This window comes from Panicum virgatum, chromosome 3K (assembly GCF_016808335.1).
Source record: "Panicum virgatum strain AP13 chromosome 3K, P.virgatum_v5, whole genome shotgun sequence".
NCBI lineage: Eukaryota > Viridiplantae > Streptophyta > Magnoliopsida > Poales > Poaceae > Panicum > Panicum virgatum.
The window spans coordinates 34,016,228-34,028,497 of NC_053138.1; the positions used below are offsets into that span (position 1 = coordinate 34,016,228).

The 12,270-nt window shown below is 48.1% G+C and overlaps 1 long non-coding RNA gene across 6 annotated transcripts; it reads right to left on the reverse strand.

Moving 5' to 3' along the window:
* Window positions 1–2,796: 2,796 nt before the first annotated feature.
* Window positions 2,797–10,021, reverse strand: LOC120699067. 6 transcript variants are annotated; one of them, XR_005685198.1, is made up of 7 exons: window positions 9,374–10,021; window positions 8,636–8,696; window positions 5,306–8,077; window positions 4,955–5,188; window positions 4,170–4,414; window positions 3,393–3,475; window positions 2,797–3,274 (listed from the first exon to the last, which is right to left on the reverse strand). It is a non-coding gene; the product is annotated as an uncharacterized LOC120699067 (long non-coding RNA). The 6 variants fall into 6 exon arrangements; XR_005685197.1 differs by having other exon boundaries at window positions 8,636–8,739; XR_005685199.1 differs by lacking the exons at window positions 8,636–8,696; window positions 9,374–10,021 and adding an exon at window positions 8,475–8,547.
* Between the last annotated feature and the right edge of the window lie 2,249 nt (window positions 10,022–12,270).

Below are 12,270 nucleotides of genomic sequence, written 5' to 3' on the forward strand. Positions count from 1 at the left end.
TACAGACCTATATGTTTGCTATATGTTTGCTGAATGTTAGCTTTAAAATCTTTACAAAAGTAGCTACAAACAGAATCACCACAGTTGCACAAAAAGTTATTAGTCCTACACAAACAGCTTTTCTACTTGGTAGAAACATCATGGAAGGTGTCGTGATTTTGCATGAAACCATCCACGAGTTGCACAAGACAAAGCAGAATGGAGTCATATTTAAAATTGACTTCGAAAAGGCATATGACAAAGTAAAATGGTCTTTTGTTAAACAAACTCTAGAAATGAAAGGCTTTTCTCATAAATGGTGCCAATGGGTGGATTCATTCATGAGAGGAGGACACGTGGACATTAAAATAAATGATCAAGTAGGACAAGATTTTCAAACAAAGAAAGGATTGAGACAGGGAGATCCGTTGTCTCCTATCCTTTTTAACATAGTGGCAGACATGTTGGCCATCCTTATAAACAGAGCTAAGGTGCAAGGACAAATAAAAGGTGTCATCCCGCATCTGATTGACGATGGTTTGTCTATACTCCAATATGCGGATGACACTATACTCTTTATGGACCATGATCTAGAGAAAGCAATCAATCTAAAGCTACTCCTGTGTGCTTTCGAACAATTGTCTGGACTCAAGGTCAATTTCCATAAAAGTGAAATCTTCTGCTTTGGAGAGGCACAACAATGTGAAGCTCAATACTCACAGTTGTTTGGTTGTCAATCAGGGAATTATCCTTTTAAATACCTCGGTATCCCGATGCACCACAGAAAATTAAGCAATGGGGATTGGAACATTATTGAACAACGGTTTGAGAAGAAATTAAGTAGTTGGAAAGGGAAACACCTATCTGTGGGGGGCAGATTGGTGTTGATTAACACAGTTTTAACGAGCCTAGTGATGTTTATGCTTTCTTTCTTTGAGGTCCCAAGGGGAGTTCTAGAGAAATTAGAGTATTACAGGTCCCGTTTCTTTTAGCAAAGTGATAATCACAAAAAGAAGTACAGACTAGCTAAATGGAACATTCTGTGTCAACCAAAAGATCAAGGAGGCTTAGGCATAAAAAACTTAGACATTCAAAACCAGTGTTTACTAAGCAAGTGGTTGTTTACACTGATCAATGATGATGGCCTTTGGCAAAATCTTCTAAAGAGGAAATACATAAAGGATAAACCAATTGCGCAGGTTCAAAAAAGACCAGGTGACTCACAGTTTTGGTTGGGCTTAATGAAGGTTAAAGACAAGTTCCTGAACTTAGGTAGTTTCCAACTAAACAACAGTGAGAACATCAGGTTTTGGGAGGATAAATGGCTGGGCAATTTCACTCTTAGTCAACAGTATCCTTCTCAGTATAACATTGCAAGAAAGAAGCATATTTTCATTGCAACGGTTTTCAATTCCATTCCTTCAAATATCTCTTTTTCGATGTGGTTTGGTAGGAAATAATTTGGTATCATGGTATAACCTAGTTGCAAGGATAGCTCAAGTAAGATTGAATGATAGGGGAGATGTCTTTAAATGGGGTTTACTCCAAAATGGAATTTTCTCTGTCCATTCACTGTATAGTGCTTTAATTTGCAATGGTCATGTAAGGCAGAATAGGACCTTGTGGAAGACAAGGATTCCCCTTAAGATTAAGATTTTCCTGTGGTACTTGCATAGAGGAGTTGTGCTAACTAAAGACAATCTAGCTAAGCTTAATTGGCATGGTAGCAAAAAAATGTGTGTTTTGTTCACATGATGAAACTATCCAACACCTTTTCTTTGATTGTCATTTTGCAAAATTCCTTTGGAGAGTGGTACAATACACTTTTGGCTTGGTACCACCAACTAGTGTTGCTCAATTCTATAATGATTGGCTATTTCGCTTTGACTGTAAATCTAAAACGCAATTATTATGTGGAGTTTATGCGCTTTGCTGGGCTCTATGGTTGAGTAGAAATGATATTGTTTTTGACAATTCTCCGATGAAAACTTATATGCATGTATTGTTCAGGGCCACACATTGGCTTTGGATGTGGTCGCTGCTTCAAAAGTGTGATGATGATACCAACTTGTTGAAGGATGCATGCCGATCACTGGAGACAATGGCTATGCAAATTTTCGCCAACCATGGATGGAGATTTAGCAATAGGATTGCTACTTAATAAATTCCCATGAAAACTTTGTTGGTGTCTCCTATTTACTTTTGTAAACTTTATGAGTGTGTTTGCAGATGGAGGTGCTGCAGTTTGATGTAATAAGTGGGTTGTAGGCTGTAGCCTCTAGGAGGTCAAGGCCGGGACGTTTTTTCCCATCATCTAAAAATGTATAGATTCATATTGGAAAATGCTTTCATAATATCATGATTTAATTGGTTTCAAGTATATACTAGAAATTAATGGTCAACCATCCCTTTATGGACTGTGTTCATATCCACAACACTTTGACACTTTGTGACTAGAAAAGTTAAATACAAATATCACTAGGCTAGAAACGATTTGCGCTGACACAACCCTTTTACCGTGCTGGCGGGCGTAGTTGAAACCCGCCAGCACAAAACTATGAGGACCCACTTGGTTAGTGCCCGCCAGCACAAAGGGTATCTGTGCTGGCGGGCCTCTTAAACGCCCGCCAGAAAAGACTAGCAAATTTGTGCTGGCGGGCCGTTAAGCCACCTGCCAGCACAAATCATCACGCCCAAAAGAGCCCAGAAGGTCCATTTCCAGGTTCCATATATATATATATATATATCGATTCGGTCTGGAAGAATTTTTATCCGTCCGAATCCGATTCCGTGTATCCACTATCCATAACCAATCCGTATCCGAATGCTCAAAAGTTACATTTTTATAATGTCGATATTTATTACAATCTTATTCAACAAAAACTAACACTATCCGTATCAGACACCGTATTCGAACACAAATATGAAAACAAATACGATATCAGTGATAGCCGTCCGTATCCGATCTGTTTTCATCCCTACGTACAAGGTTAACAACACTAACAAAACTTTGCCTGCCACATCACTGTTCCATGTTTCCACCAGACATCTCCATCAGGCCAACAACACTTGGAGCGAAATAGCTAAGAGAGACTTAATTTCTCTATGCTCTTGGGAGCTCTTACGAAATTATGACACCGTCAATACATGTTACAATTACAAAGATGCAGTGGATACTATGCGCCTCTTGATCTTGCTGACTGCCTCCTCAAGTTTTGCTTCTAATTCGGTTTCCCCAATCGACTTGGATACCAGAATTACCTGCTGCAGAACCTCCTCCATCCTCCGGATAGCCCTGATCAATTCAGGAAAATTAATACTAGCTAATAGACTTATGATAAGACAAAAATACTTGATAATGCTCATGTACTAAATTTTGGACACAAAAACAAAGCTAGTCGTTGCTTGTGTACCCAGTCATCTGGGACTCCTAAACCACCTTGTTCTCCTCGGATTGATAGGCATCATATGCACTGACCTCGTACCAGAATCCATCCTGGATATCAAAATAAAATGTGAAAAAAATCAGATGGTTAGGAATCAAAGCATATTACTAGTTGATGTTTTTATTTTATAGATCACTTATTTCATTCATTTTCAGATTCCATAAACCATGTTAGTCTAGCATCACCATTCCATCAGTGCAATCATGCTGACACTGTATAGATGGACTCAATATTAACAGTAATACCATCCAAATTAAACAAAGCAATATAGAGTATTGGATGCCATCTCACCTGCAAAGTATCCTAAGAAAACCATTTAAAGTGTAACAATCAGGATTCTTAAATATGTAATATGAGTTACTACGTAGATATATCAAAGCTGCAGGCAGGAACCTAACCTAACTAGTTTCAGTAAGCTAGCATGATCTGAACAATTTGAACTGGGCACCAAGGTGCAGGTAAAAGAGAAATTAGAAGTTTCCAAATTATTGCTGATAAAAAATAAACCTAATGTTTGCCAAAATACTAGGCAAGACAAGAAGCATCTGATACTTCTACACTTAGAACACTTATAATTTTTTACATTACTCTTACACAAAAATTTTACATAACTGAGAGACTTCATCAGAGCATTGCAATTGGACTAGCTAGGATGTATACAGGTCTAAGAAAACATAAGTGCACATCTAGGTTGTTTGACTTGCAGAATCACTGAACATCTAGTTTTAATCAGTTAGTAATAACCTCTGATTCCGATGGCCAAGCTCGCCATGGTCCATGAGAAGCTGGATAGAGGAGATGCCACAAAAGATTATGGTGTGGACCTCCCCTACCCCCAACTGATGAACATCAATGGCTCGACAAAGACTCTGGCAATGGTCTCCATGATGTTCATGGAGACAACATTGGAGCTCAAGCTGAAAGCTGGTATGAACCAGCTTGCCCATCAGCTCCTTGTGTCCTCACAATGCACGCAAGTGAGAGGTAAACTGAGAGCAAAGAAATCAAATCATCTCAAATCTTGTATTAAATTCAAACAACAAAGCAGGAGAAAGTAGTAATTAGTGAACAATCACCACTGCAAGTAATCAGAACAAACTCATTACAAGAAGATAATAGCTGTGCTGAGGAGCCTAGTCGCAGTTCCCGTTGCCAGAAGACTATCAAAACTAAGAACAATTCTCAGACAAGCCTAATAAAGAGCTCAGAACTGCACATAACCTTGTTAAAAAAAAATAAATTCCAATGTTTCTACAGCTAGTTCAGGAAATGAAGGGTATGTTTTTATCCATGTGAGATTCATCTAAAATGCATATACTGCCCTACAGTTCGTCTGCCTCCAGCAACATATTTTCTGTATGCATGCTAATTGAAAATTATATAAAATTATTAGCAATCCTGAATATGTATGTGAAGCACCTTATAATCACTACCAATCTTAATGAACCAGGAAACTAGGACCTGGTACTAACTAAATGCGCACAACATCAAGTTAAGGAATATGAAAAGTAAAAACAGGGAATATGAACCTCTCGTGCTTTGTCCAGTATGGGTTCGAGGTTGTTGTTCTTGTTCTTGCACAAAACATGGCACCGGCATCTAAGTAGACTAATGCACTGGCCGTCGTTTGATCCGTATCATCAACATCATAGGGAGGAAGTCAGCTTGCCCACCAAACAAAGCCGTCGGTTGTGTCATGTAGCAGCCACTGATGCCGGCAGCAGAAACAAGAGAATTGACTGCTTGAAGCACCAATCTTCAATCTGAGGACCAGACGAACAAAAATTTGGGGACAAAGAAGAACCACTAAAGATAATCAGCATTGGGATGGAGAAGTAGGGACTAGAACGGCGGACAAGCGTGGAGGAAGCCTGCAGTACCTGGGAAGACCTCACCAGCAGACGGGTGGGTGGCTGTGGAACGCTCCGCCGCCGCGCCAAGTCTCTCTGGGCCATCCTACGATGACGAATCAAGAAGATATCCATGTCCCTTTTGGTCATGGGGATTACTAAGAGCTTACTACCTAAACAAATCCACACATCCGTGGGAAATAAAGCAAAACCGTGGGAATTGAGTGGAGGGGAGGTAATGGCACTATGCATACCGAGGATAAAACCTTCGAAGAAATTGCAAGCTTGAGGAGACCGTGAGGAAGCTGAGCTGCTGCAGGTCTCCGTCGCCTTTGCATCCTCGCCCCCATCCCGCATGAGGTAGCCGATCGAACGAAGGGCACTCTATCCTGGCGACGAAATCGAAGAAACCACCACCCACAATCCCGATCTGACGCGGGGAAGCCTTGAATGTGAGGATGCGCAGGGCCTGGCCAGTAGCTGGCGTGCGGGAGGCGCCATTCACCGGATCGGCGATGGGAGGATCGGAGCGGCATCACCGGGAGCGGGCAGCGCAGGGCGGCACCGGAGCGGGAGGCGCAGGGTGGCACCGCGGCACCGGAGCGGAGCGAGGGGGAAGATTAGGATCCCTGCAGGACACCGTGTCGTGAGATCGTGGCCACGATCTGGGAACTGGGAACCAAAAAGAAAACCGTTTGGAGGAACCGGCCGGACAGAAAACCGGCCACGGGGCGGTGGGTTGAGCTCAGCTCGGCGTGATGGTCGGGTTGGGGGGTTCCACTACTGAATACCCAGGGTTTACTAATATATATATACTATTAGGGTTTGAGATTTCATCTCAGTCTCATTCTCCCCCCCCCCACTGCCTCCGCCGCCGCCACGCCCCTTCGCACGCTTCCCCTGCGCCAAGAAGCTGGACACCGGCGCGGCTCCCCTCCCATCCCGTTTCTCCCTCCCCGCGCGCGAATGGCGGCGCGCGGGTGAGGACGAGGCGGCGGCGCGCAGGTGAGGGCGAGGCAGCGGCACAGCCGGGATCCGGCAGTCGGCGGCGCGGCCGAGGCCGGGACGGCTCGTGGGCGAGGCGGAGTGGCGGCGCGGGCCCGGATCTGGCGGTCGGCGGCCCGGACGAGGCCGGGACAGCGCGCGGGCAAGGTTGAGCGGCGACGCTGGCTCGGATCCGGCGGTCGGCAGCCCGGACGAGGCCGGGACGGCGCGTGGGCGAAGTCGAGCGGCGGTGCAGGCCTGGATCCGGTGGTCGGCAGCCCGGACAAGGCCGGGACGGCACGCAGGCGAGGCCGAGTAGAGGCTCGGGCGAGGCCTTGGCGGTGAGGCTAGATCCAGCAGCGGCGCCCGTGCGTGCGGCGGGCGTGCGGACACCTACGCCGATGGCGGATGGGCTCGCCGGGCCCGTGATGTGCTCAGCGGGCTTCTTTCTTTTTCTTTTTTGTATTTGTGCTGGCGGGTTAGTTAAGCCACCCATCAGCACAGATGGCAATTTGTGCTGGCGGGCGTGTTAAATAGTCTGCCAGTACAGATGCAAACTCTGCTGGCGGCCCGCCAGCACAAATTGCCATTTGTGCTGGCACACGAGTGCTGGCGGGCCTCCCACCCGCCAGCACAGATACGATTTGGCCGCCACGCCAAATTGTTTCCGGCCTAGTGTATATTAGGGCTTGTTCGGTCACAGCCAGAGAAAAAGGCTATTAGTACCGGTCGGAAACCCCTATTTAGTATCGGGCGCCCGACCGGTACCGGTTTTCCGGTACTAAATGGGACGTCACACGCACCGGTACTAAATGGTTTTGAGCCCAAAAAAAAAATTGACAAACCCCTTGGAGGCCTACACACGCGCATCGTCCCAAGTCCCAAGTTACACAAAATTTTCATGCGTAGATGCGCGTGCGCGATCATGAGGATTCGAACCCATGACCTCCGGCTTCACATGTTGTTTCCTTACCATCTCACATATGCATCACTTGTGACTGAGTCGGAGATGCATTCATTTCGAAGTAACACCGACTGGTACTAAAATGCAAAATTTAGTATCAGCTGGTGGCTTGGCCCGGTACTAAAATGGTTTTGAGAACTTTCAAATTTGGACCCGATACTAAAGTGGCGTTAAGGCAGCTTACGGCGGATTTGGAGCCCGCGTGGACGTGGGCGGCGTTGAAGCCTTTTGCTCTCGTCCGTCCGTTTGGAGGCCGATGAAATCTGGTCCCTCCGTTTTGTGTTGTAGGGGATTGCGTGGGTACAATTTTTTGGTGCGCATGGAGGTGCTCTCTCGGGGGGGGGGGCGTCGACGGGGTAGACCAAGCAAAAATCGCTTTGGTGCTTTAGTGGGTCGACTAGTAAATTGGCCCGTGCTAACACAGTATCACATAATTCTACTCAGAAAGAATGCATACATGGCTGTGATAAGATGAGGAGCCCAAGCAAATAGCTTGCATCTCTTGTCTTGCAAATCCATTTATACAATTCCACACATTGAATGTGTTTTAATATAGATGTCAATGGGATAGTTGATAAATAAACTGGAACTAACATCACATGAATGGAAGAAATATGCATAAACAAAAAAAATAACAATGTAATGGCCACATGTACAGATTAGGAAAATTTCATAGGCATAGACAGCTGAAAAAACATCACTGCCATATATACATGAACAGATTGTAGGCATGGACATATACTCAGATTAGCACAAGACATCACAGGAGGGGGTGGGGGGAGGTTTGCATATACAGAACAAGCAGCAGGGGAATCCGAACCAGCACCACACTAAGAACCCAGGAACCAACAGATCTGCAACCTTGCACAAAATCAAGATGGGAGCTACATATCAAAGGAGCTACATATCAATCACGAAAACAGTGGGCAAAAAGCAAATATGCAGGTGACCAAGTCTGCATAGGCTATTTATTCGTCATGTTTATTTCTGAACATAAAAGTGGATTCTCTATGGCTTTCTACAATCCTCACACTTAACAGTTGCACCTAATTACGTTACTGAAGCATTCAAGCCATTTTTCGGTCACAAAAGTATACAAACTACTATTTTCAAATCCACATATAGACAAAGCATCGATAGTGGACTCTGTTCCACCAGCCACCATCACATCGACATCACCATCACATATGAATAGCTACTAAAATAAAATTTGCAACCAGAAAAGATAAATGCAGGAGTAAGGATACAGACATTTTCAATGTCATTTGTGATGCATCTAAAATGTTTGAGATGCTTCCAATGCCTCCACCAATAGAGACTCCCAGATACAGCTCCAATCAGATCCCAACAGCTCATAAATACATATATAAAAGAAAAATGTGTTTCCACAAAAGAAAATGAGAAAATGATACCATTTTTTCTTTCTTCTCATCTTCTGAAGGCAACCAATTTGCACCTTCAAAGCCTCATCAGCTGCACAGAGAGCATAGGATATAAATCCTGATATAGATTTATCCTGGCAACAAGAACATTCAATCAATGATTCAGAACACGAAAATGAAAGTTTGACCAGACAAGCATTTAGTATGAGTATTACATACTTATTGTCAAAAATAATGTAGGTCTGATTGGATTAGAGAGAAACCACAACATAACACAGGAAACATACACATCTTTCTTACTTATACCTACTTCTCAAAGCTTGCGCATGTCTAACTGAAGGGAGGTGCAACACACGCTAGTTTTGTAAGAACTACACACTTGACGAAGGTAACAAGTCCATAGGAAGACTATTATAGTACCACATGATGTAACTGTCACATTTCTCTTATGCAAATATACCAGGCATACAATTCACAATTCATCAACGCCTACATGTCGTTACCTGGCTGTAAAATGGTGTTAAGTTGTATGTGATTTAGAATTGGAGCCAAAATCTGAACTATTAAATCCTAAATTCCTAATGCCAAAAACTGGAGCCACAATCTGCAATCTTAAATCCTAATGCCAAAACAAAGTATATTGCCTAAGCATGCCCCGCACAGGGACCAATTCAGCTTTCATAAGGTCTGCACGCAATGCTCCACTGCTCGAGAAGCTCGCACATGGTCACAACTCACAACGAGAAACGATAGGAGTAAGCGTCAGACCTTGGTCCACGCCTCCTCGCCGAACTCGTCCTCGCCCTTCCCGCGCGGCACGACAGCGACGACCCTGGACGGGAGCTACTCGAGCGTCCTCCCCGCCGTCTCCGTCGGGAGGCGGAGGCCCTCCGAGCAGGCCGGATGCCCAGGCCGCAAGCCGCACGGCTCGCCGCACGGCGAACGCCGAAGGTGCCTTACGGCGGGAGCTCAGGCCGGCCGCGCAGGGCTCCCGCCAGTCCGGAGGGCCACGGCGGCACCTCACGGCGGCGGCGCAGGGAACCGCACGCGCGGCTCGGCGCACGGCTCCCGGCAAGGCCGTGCGCCAACGGCGGCAGCATACGGCGGCGGCGCCGGGCACCGCACACAGGGCGAGGCGCACGGCTCCCGCCAACGCCGGAGGGCCCGCTTGGCCCACCCCTGACTGCCCAAGCCGGCCGCGGCACGCGGCAGGCCGGGCGCCCTGGACGCCGGCCGTGCATGGCGCGCGGCACGCCAGCCCGCCCTGGACGCCGGCCGCGGAGGAGCCGAGGCGCGGCGGGGGACGCGGCGGACGACGGCGTGGCCGGACGCTGAGGACGGCGGCTGGGCCAGGCTGAGGCGGAGCTGGCTGAAGCGGTCGGCGCGGCGGCGGCGCTCCGAAATTTTGATGGGAAAATTCGTCTCATGGCATTGAAAAATGACGACTTCCGTGAAATATCATCAAAATTGTTCAGTTCCGTAAAATACCACCGAAATCTACAAATATTACCTCAAATTAGCATTACATCACGATCACGATGTCCTTCTTCCTTCTTTGCCACGCCCAACAGCCTTCTTCCTCCTTTCGCTAGCACTGCGGCGAGAAAAGCAAGACCGAGCCAGCGGGGCCAAGCAAGCGGCAATGCGCCGCGGCAACCAGATTCCGACGGGAAGCAAGCGGCGGATGGACAGCGGCTCCTAATTTTCACAGCCAGTGAGTTCATCGTTGTGCCAAATTCCCCTCTCTCTCTCTCTGTAATTTCTCTCCCCATCACCTAATTCAGCAACGGCGCGCGCAGGCGCAGGCGGGCTCCAGCGCGCGCGCAGGCCGGGTCCAGCGGCGGGTGGGACAGCGGCTCCTTGTGGTGGGATCAGGCGTCCGGCGAGGAGCAGGCGCGTGGTGGAACGTAGGGTCGCGACGCTGTCACGGCTGAGCATGTCCGGCGGCCACGAATCGAGTATGGCGAGTGCGAGCCACGAGCTTGCAGAGCGCGGCGATCGGCGAGCACGAAACGTGCCGAGGGCTCCGGCAGCGCGCGGGGGCCGACGACGGCGCGTGCTTCACCGGCGATTCCCTGCGGCGGCACGGTGGGAGGGTTTCAAGCAACGCACAGGCGGTCCCACGGAGGCGCGGGGTCCTGGCGATGCACAGGCGAGGTGCAGCGGCGAGTGCGTGCGGGGAGCGAGAAGCGCACGATGGCTGCTAGGTGTGGCGGCTCGCCGGGGATTAGTCGGGGGCGCGCAGGGGGGGGCCAGCGGCGGCGGGCAGGTAGGGGCCGGCGGCTGGTGCACAGGCGTATAGACGTAGGCGCGTGATCTGGTGCGCAGCGGCGCGTGTGGCGTGGTCCAGCAGTGGTGCACTGCTGAAGATGAAGATCTCGATTCTCTCAGTTAGTAATTGGTCTTCCCAGCACCTAATTTCGATACCCAGTGAGTGGCGGCGACGCAGATGGCTCGGGCTCAACCGCGAGCGCCACCGCGTCCCCGAGCGCCACGGCAGCCCCGCAGTAGGGGAGGAGCGGCTGGGGAAACGAGGGAGGAGATGGGAAGGAAGAGTAGCGGGGGAAGCCAGGGAGGAGCTGGAGACGGCCGCGCTCACGAGGAGGTTTTTTTTTGATAGCTTCGCGACGAGGCTCTCGAAGCACTAGCGAAAGGAGGAAGAAGGCTGTTGGACGTGGAAAAGGAGGAAGAATGACGGAGTGACGACGAGTTAGTGGAAAATGTGACGGAATGCTAATTTGAGGTAACGTTTGCAGCTTTCGGTGGTATGTCACGGGGCCGAATGATTTCGGTGGTATTTTACGGAAGTCGTGATCTTTCAATGCTATGAGACCAATTTTCCCAATTTTGAGACGAAGGGCACCTGCCGTTGGCTCGGCCCGGCCTAGCGCGCCCTAGCCCTGCGGTAAGAGGTTGCTGTCGGCGAGACGGGGGCGGAGGGGCTCGCGTGGGGTGAGGGCGGACGTGAGATGCGAGTCAGCCATAGTCGATTGAAATTTCGGGTCCGGAACAACACGCGGGCAGGCTTCAAGGCCGTCGGATCACATTGAGGGCTGGCAGGGACCGCTGTGAGCCGTAGATCCTGATATGCATGAATTGTTGGGTACAAATTTGTGAGTGCAGAATACTGTGCTCCTCAGCGGGAAGTTCTTTTGGCGTGGATCTAGCGAAATTCGCATTGGTGCTTTAGTAAGTTGGATACTTTCAATCCACATATATAGAAATATTATGTCGGAGGTACTTTCATATTGCTAAAGTTACTGCTTCATAAATAAAATTCTTGTTCTCGAGCTATCATTGTTACCTTAGGCAAGACATATAGCCTGAATGTCTCTTCATCAAGTAGGACTGAATGTCTCTTCATCAAGTAGGACTCATTGTCAGCTGCATTTGTAGTCAATTTCATTCTTATTTTTGCATAAACCTGAGGATCCATATTTGGCTAGTATTGCAGAGGCAAACCATCAAACATATTGTGTGGCTCCATGGCATGGCACAAGGCCACATCTCATAAGAAAATCATCAAACACATGGTGTGCATCCCCATAGATGACAGGACGAGTCACTTGTAAGCAACGGGTGTGCAGACCTATGCCGGAATGGTGGCAGATGCTGCATCGCATATTCGCATGCCTCGTCACTGAGACGTGTTGTCCCCGTTCGTG